At 42.3% G+C, this 19326-nt stretch overlaps 1 protein-coding gene across 9 annotated transcripts in view; it reads left to right on the forward strand.

Moving 5' to 3' along the window:
- TANC1 (tetratricopeptide repeat, ankyrin repeat and coiled-coil containing 1) overlaps positions 1-19326 on the forward strand; it is a 262375-nt gene that overhangs the window by 20101 nt on the left and 222948 nt on the right. For all 9 annotated transcript variants that reach the window (XM_037745373.1, XM_017547471.2, XM_037745386.1 and 6 more), the window contains exon 2: positions 12327-12436. The gene's annotated coding sequence lies outside the window, so the exon portion shown is untranslated. The remainder of the gene's footprint in view (positions 1-12326; positions 12437-19326) is intronic.

Raw genomic sequence — 19326 nt, forward strand, 5'->3', positions numbered from 1 at the left:
TACGGAGCTGCCCTCCTCACCCACTCCTTGCCCATCTCCTCTATAGGCTTCCTAATAGGTATTTCCTGGGGTGACTATGTCTGACCAAAGTTGGTCATTCTGTAGATCTTTTAGGGGTCCTGGTCCAAAGGTCAATTTTAGTGGATGGTATGGGGACTGCGGAGTTGTGGGGTGGGGAGAGAAATGTGGACCGTAACTGACAGTGTTCGCAGGGAGGGCACAATGTGGGGGAAGAAGCCTCACTATTGCACCTGCTGAAACTGCATGTGCAGTTCATTTTGAATGGCCCCTCAGGGACACCCCTTGAGGGTGCTAAATGCAGATTTGTGGATACTGTTGGCAGAATTTATTTGTTTATAATACTTTTTTGGGGGGCCCTGGGCAAGGTGGCTCATGCCTATAATTTTAGTCCTTTGGGATCTCACCTGCCTCCACTATGATTTGGGAAGAGGCATTTAAGTTTAGCAATTCGGGCCAGGCACGGTGGCTCACGCTTGTAGTCCCAGCACTGAGGAAGGCTGAGGTGGGAGGATCGCTTGAACTCAGGATTTTTGAGAGCAGCCTGGGTAACGTAGTGAGATCTCATCTCTACTAAAAGTTAAAAAAAAAAAAAATCAGCTGAATGTAGTGGCTCATGCCTATAGTCCCAGCCACTTGGAAGGCTGAGGCAGGAGAATTGCTTGAGCCTGTGAAATCAAGGCTGCAGTAAGCTATGATTGTGCCACTTCACTCCAGCTTGGGCAACGGAGCAAAACTCAGTCTCAAAAAATAATTTTTTTTTTTGTTTCCGGCCATTTTAGTTCTACATTTTAGATTGCTTTTGACTGACTTTTTGGGAGACTGTCATGCCCTTAGGTTATCCATAATAATTATGAAGATTTCAAGTCCTTTAGGACTGCATATTTGACTTAGTTTTCAGCATCAAAACATGCATTGGTACAGCATAATGGAAAGATCAGTGATTCTGGAGTAAAGTAGACTTGGTTTCAAATTCCAGTGCTTCTCTAATGCCCTTGGACAAATTTCTTCAGGGCCTCAGTTTCTTCGTCTGTAAAATGGGGATCATTTTACAAGCTGAAAAATAATGTTTGTACAGTACTTTTAGAGTAGCTCCTAGCACATAATAGATGTTCAGAAGTTCCCTTCTAGTTCGATTCAACGGGAGATAAATTATATCAAACTCTAGGCAGTTACAAGGATGAATAAGATGTGGTTTCTATCCTGGAGGAAGTTAAATTCTAGTGAGTGGGTGAGGCTGACACACGAATTCATCCCAAGGAGATTAAGTGCCAAGACCCAGGTTGAGGCTGGAGCAGAGCACCAGGGCATTTCCTCTGCCTGGAGGGCTGGGAGAGCCTTGCTGCGGAGGTTATGCCTAAGCTCTGTCTTGGAAGATTGAGTAAGAATTCACTTAAGCAAGCAAGGTGGGATGGGTATAGCCAAAGCAACAGCATGAGCAATGGATGGAGTATTTAGGAGGACTATATGCAATCAGGGGTTGGCTGGATGCAGCAGTGTGAAGCAGGAATTCCTAGGAAATAAGCCAAGAGAGCCTGGTGAGTGTGAACTTGCTGGTGGGCCTTGGGTATCTTGCTTAGGAAATTAGGGTTATGGGCTGGGTGCTATGGCTCACACCTGTAATCCCAGCACTTTGGGAGGCCAGGGTGGGTGGATTGCTTGAGCTCAGGAGTTTTGGAACAGCCTGGGCAACATGGCAAACCCTTGTCTCTACAAAAAATTAAAAAATTAGAAGGGTGTGGTGATGGGTGTCTCTAGTCCCAGCTAGTGAGGAGGCTGAGATGGGAGGATTGCTTGAGCTCAGGGGGTGGCGGTTGAGGTGAGCCGAGATTGCAGCACTGCACTCCAACCTGGGTGACAGAGCCAGATCCTGTCTCAAAAAAAAAAAAAAAAGAAAAATATCAGGGCTGGAGATCAGAGGTAGTTTAGGGATTAAAATAAACTGTTACTGATTAATAATACATGTACATTTCCTGTTTTGATAGGAAGATGTAGAATTTGCTAGGAAAGAAAATCAAAATATGAGGGAAAATAATATATACATAGTGTTAATAGCATACTCATGCATTTTTACAGTGCACAGGCTGATTAAGTAATTGGTGCATCCATACGATAGGGTGATATGCAGATGTTAAAAGAATGTGTGCTCTTAAGGAAAATTTTCCAATAATATTATTAAACGAAAAATATATATGCATGGAGTATCTTTAGAAATATATATAAGAGCGGCCGGGTGCAGTGGCTCAAGCCTGTAATCCCAGCACTGTGGGAGGCCGAGGCAGGTGGATCACGAGGTCAAGAGATCGAGACCATCCTGGTCAACATGGTGAAACCCCGTCTCTACTAAAAATACAAAAAATTAGCTGGGCATGGTGGCACGTGCCTGTAATCCCAGCTGCTAAGGAGGCTGGGGCAGGAGAATTGCCTGAACCCAGGAGGCAGAGGTTGCGGTGAGCCGAGATCGCGCCATTGCACTCCAGCCTGGGTAACAAGAGCGAAACTCCGTCTCAAAAAAAAAAAATAAAAAAAGAAGAAATATATCTAAGAGGCTGGGTGCTGTGGCTCACGCCTGTAATCCTAGCACTTTGGGAGGCTGAGGCAGGCAGATTGCCTGAGCTCAGGAATTCAAGACCAAATTGGGCAACATGGTGAAACCCTGTCTCTACTAAAATACAAAAGAAATTAGCTGGGTGTGGCGGCGTGCACCTGTAGTCTCAGCTACTTGGGAGGCTGAGGCAGGAGAATTGCTTGAACCAGGGAGGCAGAGGTTGCAGTTGAGCCGAGATCGCTCCACTGTACTCCAGCCTGGGCGACAGGACAAGACACTGTCTCTTAAAAAAAAAAACAAAAAAAGTATGTATAAGAAACTACTAATAATGATTGCCTTTGGGAGGGATATGGACTCTAGGATAGATGAAAGTCTTGCTTTTCATTGTGGACGCTTTTGTACTGTTTCACTATTTTTTCATATTCATGCACTTCGTTTTTCTTTCTTTCTTTCTTTTTGAAAAAGACAGAGTCTCATTCTGTTGTCCAAGCTGGAGTGCAGTGACGCAATTCTCCTGGCTCAGTGCACCCCGAGTAGCTGAGACTACAGGTGTGTGCCACCATGCTTGGCTGATTTTTGTATTTTTTAGTAGAGATGGGGTTTCACCGTGTTGGCCAGACTGGTGTGGAACTCCTGACCTCAAGTGATCTGCCTGCCTCAGCCTCCCAAAGTGCTGGGATTACAAGCGTGCAAGCATTTCTTTCAAAAAAAAAAAGAAAATATTGTAAAGAAGTGACTAGCACTATATATTTTCAGGTGAGCTGTAAACCAACTGTCAGAACATAAAAATAACCTGTGATACTGCAATGCCATAGTATTATACATAATGCAAGATTATTTCATGCTCTGACAATAACACCATTCATGGGGGATTTTAGAGTTTTCACCTTTTACATACATTATTTCAGTCAAAATTAATCGCTCCTCCATCTGTGCTCTCACGTCAATTGAAATATTTTAAGAATTATAAATGTTAAATGGTGTTATGTAAAGTTTGGAAAGCGAGAGAAGAGAGTAATATGTGTTTAGGCCGGACGTGGTGGCGCATGACTGTCATCCCAGCACTTTGGGAGGCTGAGACAGGCGGATCGCTGGAGCACAGGAGTTTGAGACCAACCTTGGCAACACAGTGAGACCTCATCTCTAGAAAAAATACAAAAATTATGGTGGCGCGTACCTGTAATCCCAGCTACTCAGGAGGCTGAGGCAGGAGAATTGCCTGAACCCAGGAGGCGGAGGTTGCGGTGAGCCGAGATTGCGCCATTGCACACCAGCCTGGGTAACAAGAGCGAAACTCCGTCTCAAAAAAAAAAAAAAAAAATGTGTTTAAATGCAGCAGTCATGAATTTATTCTCTTCTTTCCCTTCTGTTCCTTGCCTATGCCTTAAAAATATATAGCTGTAACTAAGGTGTACATGTACTTGTAGGCTTTTCTGTTTAATAGATTTCATGCATTCCCCCAGGTGTTGTGTCGCTGTCCTCCATCGCTTTTTAAATAGCTGTTGTTTTGTGGAACCTTGTGATCACTTCACTGTGGTTCACTTGCACCTTTGCTTGTGTATTCTCCATCACAGCCATGTTAATTTCTTGCCTTCATGCTCATCTCTTCCTAGACTCTTGGGGCTGGAATGGCCTCTTTGTCATTAGAATGAGGGCAGAGAGAAAATACTTAGCAAGTATATCTAAAGAAGTAGATGTACCTTCTGGGCTTTAACGGCATTTCAAGGTAGAGGTAAATATGAGCAGTTTTCAGCCAAGGAAAGGAGTCAGACTGAACAGTCTTCCCAAAGTCACACAGCAGCTTTGTGGAAGTGGGTGAACTCAGACTTCAGTTCAGTTCCCCTAACCCCAGCAAAGCACTTGCCAGTGTTTTTTAATTTTGGTTTTTTTTTTTTGTTGTTGTTGTTTTTGTTTTTTTTAGAGGCAGGATCTCTGTCAGGCAGGAGTGCGATGGCACGATCCACAGCTTACTGCAGCCTTGACCTCGTAGGCTCAAGCAATCCTCCCACCTTAGCTAATTTTTGTATTTTTTGTATAGACAGGGTTTTGCCATGTTGCCCAGGCTGGTTTCGAACTCCTGCACTCAAGCAATCTGGCATGAACCACCGTGCCCGCCCTTATTTTTTTAAGGCTAGTCAAGTGAAGCAGTGAGAGTGGGAAATCTCTGTGCTTAAGACATAAAACATGGACATCAGCTTTCTCCCCCTTGAACTTTCAACTCTTAAATTTTCTTGTTAAATTTTTAAAAAGTTAATGTCTAAAATCATCTTCTGGTTTGTCTGAAGAGAAGATATTACCTTTTGTCCTGAATTGTTTTTATTCCATAACAAATAGCATTTTAATGCCTTCTGTATGAATGTATGTTCTGAGGTTTGGCAAATACCTATAATGTATATTTGACACTATTACTCTGGTCATTTAAAGAGTACTAAAAAATTTAAATCATTTTACTATGAAAAACCTTTCTCATGGTTTGGACTAAGTATCTGTAGTACACTATACATATCTAATTCTCACTTTCGGTGGGGGGGATTTCTATCTCAGGATAACGGAGATTATAACTATCAATGGATCCTAATCTTTTTTATTCCGTGGTTTCTGAATCATATAGAAGCAAGGAATCTCTTTTGGGGATGAGAGGTGGTACGTAGGAGCAGAGGAGAAGAGATATAGGTAGGAATAGGGTGATATATTTTCTTTTACTATTTTTCTTTTTATTTTTTGGAGACAAGGTCTCACACTTTTGCCCAGACTGTAGTGCATGGTGCATAGCTCACTGCAGCTTCCAACTCCTGGGCTCAAGCAATCTTCCTGCCTCAGTCTCCTGCTAGGACTACAGGCGAGTGCCACCACACCCTACTAATCTTTTATTTGTTTTTTGTAGATACGAGGTATCTGTTGCCCCAGTTGGTCTAGAGCTAGGTTGGAGCCATCCTCCTCCCTTGGCTTCCTCAAGTGCTGGGATTACAGATGTGAGCCACCACACCTGCCTAAAGTGATATATTTTAAGAGTGCAAAGTAGATTAATCTTCATTGAGAATGAAAAGAATCAAATCTAGATGTTTATGTCTCAATTTGAAATCTTAATGTTGCAAAGAGTATTTTTGATTTGTAGCTTTTTAAAACTTTGTAATCAAGTTGATTTATTTGTGGGTATTCTAATATTATTTTGCCAAATCACAAATGGTTAACTTTACTGCCTTGGGATTTGAGAATATGCTTTAGATTTTAAAGTTGCAATCTTGTCTTCATGTTCGAATTATCTCACAAAATAACTACTGTTTGGAGAAAGAACGGATCTGATTTCTTCTTTTCAAACCGGTGATATTAAAGATGTATTTAAATCTGTTTTGAGTTTGTTGAAGCATCACTCCAAAGTGGAAAGATGGAAGGCTTGGAGCTGGACAAAGCTGAGTGTGAATTTAAATTTTTGCCATTTCCAAGCTAGTCATTTATGAGGCTGATCTTTGCCTTGTTTGTTGTAAGGATTAAAGGAGTTAATGGGTGCCAGATACCTATTCCTTGTCTAATTAGGTGTTCAGCAAATACTAATTTTCCCCCAGCTGTGACAGTGAGATGGGGATTCCCTGTGTTTGCATAAGGTTGTCCTGTAGCTTTCTTTTGTAATTATGTATGTGTGATCTAGTCTTGAAGGTGGCTGGCTAGTGGGCTCAGTGTTATGTATTGAAAATTGCTACAAACTGAGAGTTGGTTATTTTATTGCCATTGAACTTTCAGTGTAATGGATGGTTACCATGTGTTTGTGTTATTCTCTGGTAAAACCACTTTTTATGAGAGTGGAGTGTAAATTCAATGTGAAAACGTTAATCTTTGAAAACCCTGAGCTAGGCTCCTGTTATCAGCCACTTGAGTGTTATCTGGTGCTAGAGACTAACCAGATGCCATTAGGCAATCCTTCCCCTCCCCATAGCACATTGCCCAAGGGCGGGACTCTTGGAAACTTCAAACTGAGGCTCCGGGTGGCTGTCCTTGCTTATGATCTCCCTTGGGTTTTTACCGAATGGAATGAGAAACCTTCCAGGCAGGGGGCGGTCTTATACCTGTCTCCATTCATTTTGCCTCCCTTCCTCTTCCCTGCTTCCATTTAAATCTTTCCTGCTCTTTAAACCCTACGTTTCTCTGCATGCTTCTCTAGACAGCTCTCAATTCCACTCTTATGTCTGTATTAAACGTATTAGCACCGACACCCACTGCCTTGACCTTTTTGATGCTCATCTCAGATTACAGCTGACCCCAGGGCATCCACCAGTCAGCCTGCTGCGCCCTGTGCATCTCTGGCCTGGCTCAGCCCTGGGTGCACTCTGCCTGGTTCACAGCAACTGACTCTGTTTCTTCTTTGTTTTGGAAGAATTCTCTTGAAAGATTTCCACAGGGCAGTCTTCTGTCCATTACTTTTAAAAAGGGACGGAAGGCCGGGCGCGGTGGCTCACGCCTGTAATCCCAGCACTTTGGGAGGCCGAGGCGGGTGGATCACGAGGTCAAGAGATCGAGACCATCCTGGTCAACATGGTAAAACCCCGTCTCTACTAAAAATACAAAAAATTAGGTGGGCATGGTGGCGCGTGCCTTCAGTCCCGGCTGCTGGGAAGGCTGAGGCAGGAGAATTGCCTGAACCCAGGAGGCGGAGGTTGCGGTGAGCCAAGATCGCGCCATTGCACTCCAGCCTGGGTAACAAGAGCGAAACTCCATCTCAAAAAAAAAAAAAAAAATACAAAGAGACGGAAAAAGTAATTTAAAAATAACTTGGTGGCTGGGTGTGGTGACTCACACCTAAAATCCCAGCACTTCGGTAGGCCAAGGTGGGAGGACTGAGCCCAGGAGTTCGAGACCAGCCTGGGCAACATAGTGAGACACCCTCAACTCTGCAAAAAATATAAAAATTATTTGATAATTTTTGTATTTTCAAATTTTGTGTGATGGCCTGTGCCTGTGGTCCCAGCTACTCATAAGGCTGAGGTGGGAGGATCACTTGAGCCCAGGAGGTTGAGGCTGTAGTGAGCCATGATCTCACCACTGCAGTCCAGTCTGGGCAACAGTGACACCCGGTTTTAAAACAAAACAAGTCTTGGTATATGCCTCCCTTAAGTGTTTTTCTTTTCACAGACATAAGTTAAATAAATACCATACCTTTTGTTGTATAACTTGATATTTTTGTACACACAGTGTGTATTATATCAGTATGCCTTCTTTTAGAAATGATTTCCAGTGATTGTGTGTAATTCATTTTCCAGCCTATAGGTGTAACATACTTTTTTCAACTATTTACTTATTACTGAATTTTAAGTAACACTGCAATGAACATTGTTCTAGTTTTACTGAATGACTTCCAGCAATTAACTGTGTTAAATTAACTAAACATAGTAGTTTCTTTCAATAAATTTGTAGAATATGTTCATCTGATTAGTGTCTGAGTAATTTACACCGTGGTCCAGAACTGAGCTAGGTGTCGGGGGTATGCTTACACATAAGTATTGTAGTACTAAGGATAAAACAAATGCATACCAATATGAAGGGATGTCAGCTACTTAAGTAAACAGATTTTAATTATTTAAATAAAGTTGGCATGAAATAACTTTATGCAAATTTATAAAACATCAACCAGCAGCTGTTTATACCTCTGCATGTGTGGGGTGGTGGGGATGGGGCAGTGAGATGCAGACAGACGGTGGCCAAAAAACCTACCTGCTTTCCATTTGCATGACATGGCCACTGAAGAGAGTGAGGACAGAAAGGCGTGGACCTGGGTAGCTTTGGAAAATGGTGTTTTGACTGTAAACTACAAAAACTACAAAAAGAACTGTGCATAAACGCTGTACTTTAGTGGGTAAAGTTTCTCATGTTGCACAGTTTGACAGTTCCAACACTGCTTTACATATGTTCAACGGTTGAACAAATAGTGAAGGGGTGGTGGATGGAGAGAGCCACGTTTCCCACAGCTGGAGAGGAAAGCCAAAGGTAAAGTCAAAGGTATGTAAGGAAAGAAGGCTAAAATGAACTTGGTGGGACCGTATTAAAGTCAGAAACCTCAATGTGAACTTAGGTTTAGCTTAGTATAGATGCAGAATGGATTAGGACACACAGGTATTTCCTGGATCTGTTCATTGAAACAGCTTAGAAGCGATAACACCACAGTAGCAAAAAGTACACCCAGATCTTGGTTTCTAAATTCCATTCTCCAGTCACAGTAGCCAGAACTTCTTGAAGAAATGGATAATTGTAGGTCTGGGCATCTTGCATTGTCAGAAAATAAGGAAGTAATCATGAAACAAAGGATGTGGGCATGTTTGAAGGACATACCAGCCAACCTCAAAGAGCTCCTAATAGCCAAAGCTGGATTAATTTGAGCAACAAAATAAATAATGTGGTGTGCTGCATTATAGTCCAAGGTATACAACAATTATACCTGCATGTAACTGTATACTGGGAGAAGAGACATCTTCCTTATAGAAGAATTTTGAGTAATGTTTGCAGATACCTCCCCCTTCACTAGCTAGACCTTAATCCTCCCAACCCCTTGAGTGTGGACTGAATTTAGTGACTCACTTCTAAGAGACAGAGTATGGAAAGGTGGGGAAAAGGCAAATTTACAGTGGAAAAACCTGACAGACCCTACTTGGACCAAGTAATCAAAGTTTAACACAACCAGCGGTAAACCATGTCCAAACAAGAAGAAAAGTTGCACTGCTTGAGGCCTGGAGTTTGAGATCAACCTGGGAAACATATCTAGACCCCATCTCTACAAAAAATAAAATTTAAGACTTAGCTCGGTGTGGTGGTATGCACCTGTAATTCCAGCTACTTGGGAGGCTGAGGTGGGCTGATTGAGGTTCCAGTGAGTCATGATTGTGCCACTGCACTCCAGCCTGGGGGACAGAGTGAAACCCTGTCTCAAAAAAAAAAGTTGAAAGAAATGTACACTGAATACCCACATACCCCCATCTAGATTATATAATTAATATCGTGCAGTCTGGGCTTTATTACATATCTACCCATCACACTATCTTATTTCAAATCGTATTTCAAAGTAAGTTGCAAACGTTGGTACATGCGATCACCCGGCCCCCACTCCCCCCAAAATACTTGTTTAAAATATAATTTCTACATTCTCTGCCAAGGTTGTTGTGCAGCACCTACCAGCCACAGCACAGTTGATGCAATGTGACTGTGCCCTGCGGAGCCTCGAGGAGTGTGGGAAATGGGGGAGGATGTAGGTGATGTAGGCAGGCTCCAAGGTGAGCACAGATGTGTGTGATCAGGTGACCCACCTGACTGATGTGAATCTATACTTATGGGTGCTGGAGCATCATGGGGTCTGTGAAGATCCAGAAAACAGCAGCTGTTTCCTGGCACAAGGGCAGCTTTAAGGATGGCAAGAAGGGATGGTGAGTTTGCTCTGGGACAGAACTGAGCTGCTAAAGTTGTAGTAATGTAGAGTGCCCAAGCATTTATTTGGGAGAGCCAAAGGCCTGCTTCACCATGGATTCTCCCCTCCCCTCTGACCCCTGGGAAAACAAATAGAGCGGGAGGAGAGAGGCTTTAGCTCAGGAAGGGCTAGGAACACTGATCAGCTCATCAATCAGGAGAGTGTGCAATTATGCAGAAAGGACAGAAATCACTCCCTGAAGGCCACAGACTTGGGGATTTGCCCAGAAGAAGACATTACAGCTGCTAACAGTAGCCCTATTCAGTTGGGGTGCATAATGATTTTAAAACTAATCAGGAACCAAAGCCTGAGGCTGGGGACAAGCACAAATATCTTGTTGACAGAGCAAACATCTAGGTTTTGTCAGATAGGAAGTTTCTGAGGAGGTCAGAGTGATGTAATGGTGTGCACTAAGCTTTCATCCTTAAACAGATGGGCCCCCGAGGTGCCATCTGCACCTCCCTGGGGCCCTTCAAAATGACTTCCTATAAATTAAATTGTCCTAAATTGGTATTGAGAAATTAGTGTGGTAGCCATATCAGAAGCAAAACTAGACAAAGGAAGGAAATTTCCATGGAATTACTCGTTTCCTTCTCCTCCCTTGCTTTATAAATAGACCTCAGGTTTATTATTTTGGTCAACTTTCTTGGTTAGCACATGAATATTATTGCCTCCCCCAAATCACCATCCAACGTAAACTTCCCTTTCTCCTCTTAAGCTGGGACAACTGCATTTATCCCTACCTAAGCCAGTGTCAGCTGGGTATTTTTCATAAACTGTCTTGCTATTTTGGGCTTTCTGTTTTTGTTGAGGAGGAAGTAGTGGTTTTGTTTCTGGTTTTTCCTTTCATCAAAGGGATATTTGTTCTGGAAGGGAAAGGGGAGGGGATGCTTCTCAGTCTAGATCAGAGGGAGAAAATGTACGACATCGTTTGTAAGTGGCTGATGATGAGTCTTAATTGGTGAAACATTTCAGAACAGAAAGTGGGCCCACTATACTCATCCTTTTATATATTCAACACTTATTGGCACTTCAATTAGCAATGAGTGATGTAGCCTGTGTTCTCAGGGAGAGAGACAATCCGAAAAAATAGCAAAGTAAAGTTTACATAGATGTGAATAGAGGATTAGAGAAGCTGGGGCATGGGCTTCAAGGAGGAGGTAATTTTTCCTTTTTGAGATGGAATCTCACTATGTTGCCCAGGCTGGTTTCTAACTCCTGGGCTCAAGCGGTCCTCCCACCTCAGCCTCCCAAATAGCTGGGATTATAGGCATGGGCCTCCATGCCCAGCAGGAGGTGATTCTTGAGCTGTGCCTCAAGGGAGTAGACAGGTAAGGTGGGAGTTGGGTCGGGGCAGGGGGACCACCCTAGCTGAGGCTTGGAAGGTGAACCGGGTGGTGTGTATGGGTAAGTGGATGGAGTGTGGGGTGGGGCAGGGAGCTGTGAAGAAGATTGGTTTGGAACAGGAGTGAAGAAAAAAAGCCGGGGGAGGTGCATGTGGGTGAGTGGGTAGGCGAGGCACCAGGGTGGGAAGCTGGGGTGTTAGCACATCAAGCCTGCTGGCTTCTGTTTTCTGAGTAAAGTGGGAAGAAAGGGCATTTGCTAGAAATAGGATGGAGGAGAATGATTAAAGTTTGAAACAGGAGTTGCAGGGAGTAGTAGGAGGGCCTTTTAAAATATCAAAGGTCTTTTGGGTTAGAGAATTTAAGTGCTGTGGCATCTTTCTGCACAGTGATGCAATTTCTGTGGTCTTTGGGCCCCAGGGTGTAGGTGAGGACAAGCTGAGTTCTGTTATTGGTTCCCTTGGGTGTGGCTAAAGAAGAGGGTTGTGGAGAATTGAAGGTGCTGGCAAGGGGATGATTGTTGGTGGGGTCCACACTGTGGGAACAAAGAAGGGGACATATTCAGGGGACATATTCAAGGACCATCCGAGAGCAAGGACCTCGGGAAGGAGGAGGTGTGTGAGCCGCAAGGATAGGAGGCTGTAGTCATGAAGCAAGATCATGGAAATACGGCTTCTGACTGTGAGGTGTGACCCTGGGAATGGCTGGCCAGTGTCAAGAGCCAGGGATGAGAGCTCAAGTGCAGGCATAACGAGAACATCTGCTGTCACTGACTCTGTGCTGGGCACTGGCCTAAGTGCTTTGGACTTTTCATGCAACACAGCACCACAAATAGGTACTATTATTTATCGCCATTTACCCGTGAGGTACCAGAGGCCCAGAGAGGTCAAGTAATTGCTCAAGGTCATGCAGTTAATAAATGATGGAGTGGAACTTCTAACCCAGGTTGTCCCCTTTGCTCTTGTTCCTTTAGGAGCTGACTACTGGGCAGGAACATCTCTTGGGAGGAAGAGCGGAAGAGATAATTGTGAGCTAAGGCCCATTGTCCCATTTTCCTGGTGCTTGTGAAATTATCAAAAATAGGTAGGTGATGGCTGAGGACTGGGGTAGAGCATGGTATGACTGTGACTATGACTCAAAGAGGGATGAATCTTTACATGAGGTTAGAAGAGAGAATGTCCACTCTTTCCACCTGCCCAGAGCCACTGGTGAGCCAGTGCCTCCAGAGGAGAGAAGCCCTGTCAAAAGCAGAGATGGGCTGGGCATGGTGGCTCACGCCTGTAGTCCCAGCACTTAGGGAGGCCGAGGCAGGTGGATCACAAGGTCAGGAGTTTGAGATCAGCCTGGACAATGTAGTGAAACCCTGTTTCTACTAAAAATACAAAAAAATTAGCCTGGTGTGGTGGCACGTACCTGTAGTCCCAACTACTCTGGAGGCTGAGGTGGGAGAATCACTTGAACCTGGGAGGCAGAGGTTGCAATAAGCTGATACCATGCCTGAGTGACAGAGTGAGACTCTGTCTCAAAAAAAAAAAAAAGCGGAGATGGAGAGTTAGTGTTTAATGGGTACAGAGTTTCAGTTGGGGAAGATGAAAAACTTTCATGGATAGTGCTGATGGTTGCAGAAGAATGTGCTCAGTGCTACTAAACTGTATACTTAGAAATGGTTAAAATGGTAAATTTTATGTCTGTTTTACCACAATGAAAAATAAAAAGGTGGTGGAGGGAGGGAGTGATAATCACTACCATTTATGAAACTCTTTCCTTGTGCAAAGTGGGTACTTGTTAAATATTTGAATGTCTGCTGGGGATTTTGCTAAGTGCTTTACGTGTATTTTCATTTAATCCTCACTTTCAGAGATGGGGTAAGCTCTGCTGTACAGATGAGGAATCTCAGGTTTAAAGGGATTAGGCAACTTGCCCAAGGTCATTCATCCAGAAATGGTAGAGGCTGGGCTCAACCAGATCCCCACACTCCAAAGCCCTTGCTTGTAACTGTTAGGGAATTGAACAGCGGATAGAAGGTTCCAGAGACTGTGGGGGAAGAGAGGGGTTGTTGATGGAGCGAGGACCTGGGATGGAGAAATGCTGGGTGACAAGAGGAGGGTTGGGGATAGAGGAGCAGCAAGACCAAAGGAATGAGAAGTCAGATGGACAGGACCATCCTCCAGTGTCCAGACTGGGTCTGCACTGTCACGAAAGTGGCGAAAAGTCCAAGTAACACCAGCTTGTTCTCAGAAAGGGGCTGGAGGTTATGGAGAATCAGGAGAAGTGGGAGAGCTCGGTGTGGGGTGTGCCTGTGTGATCCGAAGACAGTCTTGTCAGCAGAAGATTCTTCCCAGATCAGGACCTGGGGCCTGAGGGGTTGGCAGTATGGACAGGGTGGACATGAACTCAGCCTGGGCGCCGCTTCTCATCTTCTTCCTGAATGCCCTTCCTTCCTGCTCAACTGCCCAAGGGGACCCAGGCTGCCCACTGAGTCTTAAGTCAGCAAGCTGATTGTGAATTTAGGTGCTTGAACACAGGGAGGAGGAGGTGGTGAGGAGGATTCAGTATTTTTCTAATGCTGACAGAGCAAATACCAAGGGTGAGGGTAAATCATGGCCAACTACCTGGCTTTGTAGATTATCAGCAAACTGCAAATATTTTGCCACGGATTTTCATTATTTTTAGCAGAATGGTATGAAATGCATACATGAGGAAATAGATTTTAACCAACTCCTTCACAAAGATTTTGAGGTTGTAACCTGTAACTCCTAAGGCGAGGCCAATGATATTTGTGATCCTTTGGGCGCAGATGTGGGCCTTTCTCAGACATTTAGGTTTAGTGAGGTGTTTGTGAGCTGCTGAGGAGGGGAATTTGCTCTTGAGAGTTCCTGTTACCTTCATGTGTTTATTTTGGATTCAGCAGGATTCGTTTATTCTCTTCCTGGTGTTTCTAAAATCTGTGCTAAAACCAGGCTGCCTGAGCAGTGCTTTCTATGTAATAGTGGTGACCACGGACAGCGTGGTCTGTGATTATATAATAATTTTGAATACATAAAAAGATGTCTCATGGCAGGTCTTATAAGGGCAGCCTGGAAGCGACATCATTAGGGATTAAGTTGCACTGCAGTTGAATCTTGCAGCTATCAGACATGCAGCAGTATGTCAGCTGTAACCTCCAGGTGTAAATAGACCTTCACCAGTATCTCTGAAAAGTGTTGGGAAGATCCGGAGTGCTGTGGGATGCTATCCATCAGTCGTTTGCAGAACCTTGTTCCTGGCTGTGATAGGTTTTTACTCCCGTAGCTGGCTGGATCTATAGAGCTTTACACAGTTCATTTCAAGGAAAAGTAGAGGGTGTATGTGCTCACTGGTGCCAAATTCAGATTGATCGTTTTACTGTCTCCTTTTCTGCCCCTTTTCACCAGCTAAGAAACAAGAGCTAGATGGATTTTGCCTTGCAGGGAAAATAAGACTAAGGTAATGATAACAGAAGTAGCCCTTTGTTTTAGGAAATAGTAATGAGTAACCTTATAATGACGAGTTACCTTCTGTGTCTTCTTGGAATTGCCTAACAGGCTGCTTGGGAACAGGATTGTGTCTTTTATTCACTGCCATATCCTTTAGCAAAAAAACAGTGCCTGGCTTGTAGTAGGTACTCTAACAAATGACCTTAATGCAGATTAGGATTCTAAAGCACAGACATTCTAAATTGTCTGCCCAAGGCTGCAAAGTTAATCGGTTGGATTCCTTGACAATAGGCAGAGGAAGAAGGTGGAAGTCACAGACGAAAATGGTTTCCCTTCAGAACCTCTTCATTGAAAATAATATTGGCCATGGTTTTAGAGGAGATTTCAGTAAAACTAAAGGCCAGGCGCCATGGCTTACGCCTATAATCCCAGCACTTTGGGAGGCTGAGGTGGTGGATCCTGAGGTGTTGCCAGCCTAGGCAATATGGTGAAACCCCATCTCTACAAACAATAACAAAAATGAGCTGGACATGGTGGCTTGAGCCTACAGTTCAAGCTACTCGTGAGGCTGAGGTGGGAGGATTATTTGAGCCCAGGAGGCGGAGATTGCAGTGAGCTGAGATCACACGACTGCACTCTAATCTGGGTGACAGAGTAAGACCCTGTCTCAAAAAAATAAAGTAAAATTTCTGTATCCATTAATACTAGTTTTTATAATTCATTTTATTAAAAATATAATTTTATGATATAATTTTATAATTTTGTTATGAGGATTAAATGAAAAAGAACTTACAACAGTGCCTGTACCATGTAAGTGCTGTACGTGTTTGAAAATTTGCCTTGTCTATTCTGAGACTGCTACAAAAAACAAAACTAAAAAGAAAATTTGCCTTGAATGTCATTTATTTTTTAGGTTATTTGATTGCTCACTTGGTTTTGAAGTAAAGGCCAAATTTTTTTTTAAACTAAACTATAGAGATGTCTTTAAGACTAGACCTGAATAAGAAAATGTAATTCAAGATGTAATAGGAAAGCCAACTGAAGTCTGATTTTTAGTAATAAAAATGTTATGACGAGGCACGGTGGCTTATACCTGTAATCCCAACACTTTGGGAGGCCAAGGCCAGTGGATTTCTTGAGCCCAGGAGTTCAAGACCAGCCCTGTCTTAACATAGCGGAACCCTCCTCTCTAATAAACATACAAAAATTAGCCAGGTGTGGTGGTGCATGCCTGTAGTCCCAGCTGCTTGGGAGACTGAGGCAGGAGAATCGCTTGAACCTGGGCAACAGAGCAAGATTTAGTCTCAAAAAAAAAAAAAGTCATATTACCATCTGAACATTGTGTTAATACAAAATATAAGGCAAACAACTGGAATACAAGCTTTTAGTAAGAATTGTTCACCCAGGACCAAGAAAAGTATATTAGGAGAAAGTGTTATTGTTTGGTCCAGTAGTCTTTAAATGTTTTTCATTTTATAATCCTTTCAATAAAATACTTCTTGCGTACACCTGCAACATTTGTAAATTTATAATTACGCACTGTTTACTTAAAGCTATTTCCATTATAAATATATAAAAACAAATAATGAGACAAGTAAACATGACTAGAAATTTCAGTATTTTCATTCTATACCCCTAAAGATCATCTTTCACTCTCTTTTAAAACACCTGGTTTAGAAAGAAGATGTCTAAACTCTCTTAGATTACTAGCAAACTCTTCTAGTAATCTAGAAGAGTTTAGACATCTTCTTTCTAATCTAGAAGAGGAGATAGATAGCATTTTTTGAAGGAGAGTTTATTATTTCTTTGGAGTGATATGTGGATGAGATATTGACAGAAAGGTAAATTGTTAGACAGATTGAGTGTAGGATGTTTGAGGAGTAAACCAGAAAGCTATCCCTTGGCCATCTGTCTAAAAATTTGGTGAGGTATCACAAATCAAACTCCTAAGGATTAAAGTGGCCCCATTAGAATTTTTTAATCACTTCCTCATAACTGATAATGCTGTGCACTCTGGAATAGGGGGAAAATATAGTTCATACACAGGTATGCAGAATTGCTTTTAAATTTGAAAGGTATTGTATTTCAGCTACGGTTATGTACCATATACGTTTAGGTCAGCGATAGACTACATATAAAATGGTGGTCCCATATGTTTATAATGGAGCTGCCCTATACAGGTGTACCATTTTTTATCTTTTATACTGTGTTTTTACTGTTCCCTTCCTGTGTTTAGATATGTTTAGATATATAAGCATTTAGTGTCTAACTATGTTAGATGTGTAAGTACTTACTGTTCTACAGTTGCCTACAGTATTCACTACAGTACCATGCTGTATGGGTTTGTATCCTAGGAGCAACAGTCTCTACCACAGAGCCTAGGTGTGGAGTAGGCTATCCCATCTAGGTTTGTGTAAGTACACTCTGTGATGTTCACATGGCAAAATCTCCTGACACATTCTCAGCATGTATCCTTGTTGATAAGTGATGTGTAACTGTATTCCTGAATGGAATGGTAAGGAGGCCAAGTTAATCTTTCAGAAGTGAAAACGTGGAGATGAGATGAAATCCCTGGACTTAATGTGGACAAGAGCTGTGTGTGGATAGATGGGTAGTGAGGAGGGCTCCCAAAGACAAGGAGACCGGGGTGGAGGTGGCTGAAAATGTGACAGGGCAGGCGCGGAGCCTATAGTAAGGTGCTCGCCCTAGTTATTGTGGAATAATTGCTAATAAATTAATCTTAGTTTCTTCACAAATTCACATTTTCTAAGATTGTCAACCCTTTACCTGTTTCTGGACCTAAAATGTCACTTGAAGAGAGATTATCAAGTTAAACTGGATTAATTGAAAAATTTGCCCCTGTGGATCAAATTCAAATTTTTTGAGTGGTTTTATTTTTGAGAAAATTTATATTTCAAGTAAAGTAGCTACTGTTGTTAACTGGAATTTCAGCTCATGCTGTGATCAATATCTATTATACAACTGCTATTGCAAACTATGCAAGCATTACTTTGAGTTGTGTGTGATATAGCTTGGTAGTCCATGTCATCACTTGCAAATTGATGAGTCCTGTAGCCATAAAATCAAATATCACAGCTATGCTCCATAGAGGGAAATATGGGCTTTTGGTACAACCCATCAACGAGCTGTTGGTTATTTGAAAATTGTTGGCAACAATTCTGCCCAAACGTTGCTGCCTATTTTGCAATGCGTAGGTTTGCTGCTATTCATGGGCTGCATATAATAATATTCAGCCTTTCCCTGGTTTCCAGCATGCTCAGGTTAACCATAATGATTCAATGTTCATTTCATGTTGCCTTTTGGTGTGCATACCCAAAAGGTCGAATCTTATTGGAAAAACAAATGTGAAGCAAAGTGCAAGACCATGAGAGGAGTTTGTCGTGATATGTTAGACTTGTACTTGTCTGAATGTATGTGGTGGGGCGTGATTGATTTGGAAATAATGCTTTTAATTTTCTTTTACTGCATATATCAAATAATTTTCTGTTAACTAATATGATGTTTTGGCTTTTGGTTTTAGTATGTCTGAGTACAAATATTCAGGGACAAATTCTTTAATTGAATACATCTTAGAGACAAAGTATTCAGCTGATCTTATTAAACTGTCCTCTGCTCAACTGAAGAAAGTCTTGTAGCAGGACTCCCAAGACAGAATTCATTGGCCTTGCAACATCAGAAACCACCTAGATTAACAAATGGTAATGAATATGAATTTAAATTTATTTGGGATGATGGTTGGAATAAGCTGATCATTCATAGCTTTCTATTGATCTTGGGGACTGGACTTTGCTACTGAAAAAAGATGGCAATTTCAGACATTTAGAATTCAAAATATCCCTTCCTGAATAACTTAAGAGCAGGTTGAAAAATAAATGATGGATTGCTCAAAGCTTCATTTTCACTTGAGAGTGTTTAAAACAGTGTACTTTGGTTAGAAATGAGCCCATAAAAAAATAAAGAAAAAAACTATGTACTTAACAACCATTATGGAAAACAGTATGAGAGTGCTTCAAAAAAGCTAAAAATAGAGCTACCATATGGCCTAGCAACCCTACTACTGAGTATATATCCAAAGGAGAGGAAATCAGTATGTTGAAGACATATCTGCATTCCCATGTTTATTGTAGCCCTGTTCATAGTAGTCAAGATATGTAATCAACTTAAGTGTCTATCAGCAGATGAATAGAATAGAATACACAATGGAATATTATTTGGCCATAAAAAAGACATTTGGTTATTTGAGGTAACATGGATGAGCTTGGAGGACACTATGTCAAGTGAGAAAAGCCAGGCATAGAAAGATAAATACCATGTTCTCACTCCTACGTGAAAACGTTAATCTCATGGAAGTAGAGAGTAGAATAGTGGTTACTAGAGGCTAGAAAGTGTTGGAGGAGGGGTGGTGTTAGCTAGAGGTTAGTTAACAGATTCAAAGTCACAGCTAGATAGGAGGAGTAAGTCCTAGTGTCCTATAGTAATCTAGGGTGACGATAATTA

The sequence above is a fragment of the Cebus imitator genome, unplaced genomic scaffold (genome assembly GCF_001604975.1).
Source record: "Cebus imitator isolate Cc_AM_T3 unplaced genomic scaffold, Cebus_imitator-1.0 Scaffold10, whole genome shotgun sequence".
Taxonomy (NCBI): Eukaryota; Metazoa; Chordata; class Mammalia; order Primates; family Cebidae; genus Cebus; species Cebus imitator.